Genomic DNA, 5,628 nt, shown 5'->3' on the forward strand with positions numbered 1-5,628 from the left:
GCCAAGCCAATACCTCCCCCCCCCCGCCCCCCCGCCTGCCCTAGATCACCCAGGGCCAGGTACTGGGAAACAGGGGACCACCTCTGTAGTCCAGAGCTTGCCAAAACCATTCCAGTTATGTGATCCTGAGGTTGCTCAAGTACCGACCCTTCTCGCCCATTCCTTCCTGTGAGAACTCCACCAAAGGCCAGGTCCTCTCAGCCAAGCGCCTGATGAACCCTGGTGCTTCCCCTCATGACCCTGTGAGGCCTGCCTCCTGTGTTTAGGGAGTGTAAGCATAAACTTGTCTTTTTAAAAAATATATTTTTAAATTGATTTCAGAGAGGAAGGAGAGGGAGAGAGATTGAAACATCAATGTTGAGAGAGAAGCATTGATCGGTTGTCTCCACTGAGGATGGAGTTCGCAACCTGGGCATGTGCCCTGACTGGGAATCAAACTGCGACCTCCTAGTTCATAGGTCAATGCTCAATCACTGAGCCACACCAGCTGGGCTAAACTTCTTTCTTTATAACAATCATTCCCATGTCTGTGTGTCTTACCACACCTGATTCACATAAACCCCATGTCCACTTTTAGGACAACGTGGAAGCAGATTCCTGGTATAGGCCCGGGCCTAGCACTCCTGTCCTAACTGCTTCCTGGCGGCGCCTCTGTGTGGCAGGAGATTGACAGGAGAGTCTTGTTATTCACAGTAGCTGTGCTCTATGAGGTCGCAGCCAACACGGAATTAGCAGTTAAATGACTGAGCCTTTGGCCCTGGGGGAAAGGGGTTAGCTTCCTGCAGGCCTCTGGTCACAACATTTCAGCAACTGATGAAATGATAACTTCATCTCGTGTGTTTCCGTTTAAAGATGCCCTGTTTAACATACACTGTTGAGTCATTAACATTGATCTCACAGCCAACAGCACTGGTACTCAGGCCCGAGGGAAGCTCAGCTACTAACACACCTTCTCTGTCAGCCGCATCCCAGCCTTCTGGTGCTGAGGAGCCCCTGGCAGCGCGTCAGCCACATTAAATAGTGAAATCACCAAAAAAGTCCCCCCACATTGAAAAAAACATGGCACTCACTGGACCATGGGAAGGACAGTTTTCAGAGTGAGAGCTTAGACAAGAAGGCAGAGCGGGCCTTGTTCCACTTCAGTTACACGGGCGCGCTGCACTTTGGGGGACTCCAATTTTTGCTGTTCTACCTTTGTCTGGGAATAGCCATGCAGGTGCGTTGAGTATTGATTTGGGGATTACAAATAAATCTTAGAAAGTAGCCTAATTTTCAAGCACGAAATCCACATATAATGAGGATCGGCTGTATTTTGAGATAATTGCTATTTAAAACAATGTTCTTTTCTCATTCGTCTATTCACCATGGTCCCAGGTCTCACAAGTGAATGGCCCCCGGGGCCACCAGGCAGGCCAGGTAAGGGTCTGGTGGCAACTTAAATGACACACAGAACATGGGCCTCTTCTAAAGGAGGCCTGGCTCTGCTCCCCCTTCCAGATGATTCTTGCTCTGGGACTTAAGCCAGCTTGGGGCAGGGACCCCACCATATTTACTTGGGGGAGCTGGATTACAGAGATTTCATTTTTATTTGGAAGTGGATTTGGGGTGCTGATGAGGTTTATGGGGGGATCTCGGGCTCCCCATGTAATTCCTTGGTCTTACCTCAGGACTTCATTTTGTCAGAGATCCTCATTTTTCAAGAAAAAGCGAAAATACAGATTTAAAAAATATATATTTTTATTGATTTCAGAGAGGAAGGGAGAGGGAGAGAGAGATAGAAACATCAGTGATGAGAGAGAATCATCGATAGGCTGCCTCCTGCATACCCCCCACTGGGGATCGAGCCCACAACCCAGGCATGTGCCCTGACCAGTAATTGAACCCGTGACCTCCTGGTTCATAGGTCAATGCTCAACCACTGAGCCATGCTGGCCAGGCTACAGATTTAAAAAATGTTTTTACTGATTTCAGAGAGGAAGGGAGAGATAGAAATATCAATGATGAGAGAAAATCATTAATCAGCTGCCTCCTGCACATCCCTACGGGGGATGGAGCCCGAAACCTGGGCATGTGCCCTAGCTGGGAATCAAATTGTGAGCTCCTCAACTACTGGGCCACACCCTTTGGGCTACAGATTTTTATTTGAAATATCAGAATTTTAAAATATAGGCAATTAATTAAAAACACACACACCCTAAAACATTGTTCAAGCCAAATAGAACAGGAATCATCTGGAATGAGTCTGCTATGTCCTTAGGTGTGGTTGTCACCTAAGATATAGGTCAGAGTCTGATGGAAGCTCAGGTAACCTACTTGCCCATTGCCTGTCCATTCAGTTTATTGTTGGTGCTGTAGTCCACTGACCTTATCTGCAAATATTTCTGCTTTAAGAAAGGACCCGTGCGGGAGGGGGAATGTGACTTTGTGTCTGTACTGAGGGCAGTTGTGAGCCGTAGTAGGCTAAAACGCCTACCTCCAGTGGGATACATTAAATTAGTAATACTGTTACTCCTGGCACTATATGTACATCGTCCATAGCTACTAAAGACTGGCTTTTACTACAAATGAGGAAAATCTGACTTCTACAGGGAGCATGAAGATTTCTTACACTTTCAAGTATATCTAGGGTCCTTCCAATAAGTACATTTTTTTTTATCTTGTGCTTCTTGCGTATGAAAGCATTCTTGAGGTTATGGCCATGAAAACAAAAGCCTCTTTTCTTTTCCTAATAAAAGCAGGATAATGAAAGATAAGGATAAGGTTACAGCATGGCCACTGGGGCTGTCAACAAGCCTTTTGAGATTTTCTTTTTCTGTTGAAAACAGTTAATGAATTGGCGTTTGCCACAAAGCTCAGAGAAGTTGGCTTTTCAGATCTGGGAGCAGGAAATCAGAGACACGCTTTCCACGGGGAATGTCGAAGGGTTTCGTTGGGTCTTGTGGCGACACAGCTTCAGTGGGTCCAGGCCCAATCTTGCTAATTACCACAGGTGGATCTTTGACCCACAGAGGAAAATAAGGCCCCGGGGCACTTCTCTGTGACCCCCTGGGGACCCTTCAGAAGTGAGGAGCCGCCAGTCTGAAAGCCGCTTGGTTTATAATGATTCTCGAACGGGCTTTTATGTGGACGAACAACATGACCTACGGCATCAGGGACACCAGAGAGGACACTTTTTATGCAGCTTGAGATGTGAGCAGAGAGCAAAAGAGATTTCCAACCATAAGCACCACGGCTCTTTCAAACATTGTAAGGTGTCTTTTGAATTACAACAGCGCGTATTTATGCATGAATGGTACTTACATTTTACATTTAAAAAAATAACAATCTGGGTTTTGCACTTTCTGTGGGCCAGGTGTGGACCTAGATTTTTATACATGAAAGACCTCCCTCAGTTAACCTCCTCAGTGACCAGGAGAGGTAGGAGCGATGCTTGTCCTGATTTTAGAGGGGAGGAGACGAAGGTCCCAGCCAGCCAAAGTCCCGGTGGGAGTGGAGCTCAAGTCTGTTGGTCCCACAGCTTGTGCTCCTGGAGGCTCGGGAGACGACAGGGCCAACAGTGGAGAAATCGTGACTTGGACGCGCATGTGTTCATTTGCTCTTCTGTTCTTCCAGGATGGGCAGCAGGAGGAGGCAGGTGGATGGAGCATTTGAAGAAAAGTTCAAAGGGATTTTGGCCTGTTTAGTAACATGTTTCTCATCACCTTGTAGGATTTGCCTTAAATCCTGGGGGTTGTTGCAAATTTATTACCAGTGTGAGAAAAACCCTGCTCATTAGTGGTGCCACATGCTGAGCTAATACTTGATCAAAATGCCTGAGTAAGGGAGATTAATTTTCATTTCCCCTTATTTCTTGTTTCTGTAGAGGTCTTATGTTCCTATTTCAGCCAAATGCCTTCACCAACCCCTTCTTCTCACATCTCCTAGGGAAATATACTGCATATATTTTCCTTCTGCTTGTGAATAGTTTTTTTTCTTCTTCTGTCAACTGGATTCTTCCTATTACTTTTTCCATCAACACTGTGGAAGTTGGAAGGATTGTATAGAGAATGCCCATACACTCACCACCTCGATGCCACAATGGACATTTTGCTGTGTTTGCTTTATCACATATCTGTCCTGTGCATCCCTCTAGCCATCTGCCAATCATGTTTACTCTAAATGAATTTCAAAGTAAGTTGCAGATATAATACACTTCCTCCTGAAACACAGCAGCATGTATATCATTGATTAGACTTTGATATTTATTTATTTATTTTTGATTTCTGTTAAGTAAACACTTACAATGTAATGCACAATTTTTACATATACAATTTAGAAACTTTTCCCCATTTGCTTTGATCCATACTCAAATATCTTCCATTAAAAAATCAAACCAGCACTAGCCAGTTTGGCTTGGTGGATAGAGCGTCAGCCTGTGGACTGAAGGGTCCCAGGTTTGAATCTGATCAAGGGCACATGCCCAGGTTGTAGGCTCGATCCCCAGGGCGGGGCGTGCAGGAGGCAGCCAATCACTGATTCTCTCTCATCATTGATGTTTCTATCTCTCTCTTCCTCTCCCTCTTCCTTCCTCTCTGAAATCAATAAAAATATATTTTAAAAAATCAAACCAAAGCTGCCTTCAACCCCACAAATTCTCCTTCAGTTACTGTCCCATCTCTCCCCCTCATTTTAAACCAGACGTCTGAAGAGTGCTGTTCCCATTTCTCCCCTCTCCCCTCCTTGCATCATCTGACTCCTTCTCCATCTCTCCCTCCATCTTAACTGACCTTGCACTGACCTCCAACCACCAAATTTAAAGGACATTTTCCAATGGTCACTTTCCTTAAACCCTCAGAGAATTTCAAAACCGACCTCTCCTTTTCTCTTGACACATTCACTTCTTTGACATTCAGGGGGCGGAACTCTCTTGGTTTCCCCCACCTGGCCCCCTGGCTGCCCATTCTTTCTCTCATTTGAGGCTGCGTTCACCATTTTCTTCTCCAGAATTGCTGAGGGAGCAGGTCTGAGCCTTCCTTTCTTCTCACTCCATACCTTCTCCTGAGATGATCTCACTCACTTCTGTGATTTCCACTTCCAGCTGCACACACATAACTCTCTAATTCAAGTTCTGATAGGCAACTCTACTCAAGCTCTAGACCCGCATGTCCAGCTCAGTATCTCCTCTGGGATGGCTCAGAAGTACCCACAATTTTCATATCCAAACCAAAGCTCACAGTCTTTTCTTCTTACACTGTCATCCTCTGGGGAACCCCAACACAACACAAGGAGAGCCATCCAGGAGCCATCACTGACCCCTCCTCCACCAGATCTAATCGATTCCCAAATCCTATTGATTTTGCTTCAACAATGATCTCTTGCTGCCACCTTCTGATTCTCTCCACTGCCAGGGTAGGGGGAGCTCACGATTAACTGAGCTCTTCGCCATCCCCTGATGCCCTCTCACCATCCATTCTCTACCCAGCATCATCTGACTCCTTCCCTATCTCTCCCTCCATCTGGTCCTGGTCCCACACCCAGTTTCAATTCTCCAGTGGTGCTCCCCTGCCCATCTCACCTCTTGAGCCCACCTCATCCCCTTCTCCCCCTCACTGTCTGCCCTCCAACCTCACTGGCCATCTTTAGTTCCCC

The sequence above is a fragment of the Myotis lucifugus genome, unplaced genomic scaffold (genome assembly GCF_000147115.1).
Source record: "Myotis lucifugus unplaced genomic scaffold, Myoluc2.0 scaffold_205, whole genome shotgun sequence".
NCBI classification, from domain to species: domain Eukaryota; kingdom Metazoa; phylum Chordata; class Mammalia; order Chiroptera; family Vespertilionidae; genus Myotis; species Myotis lucifugus.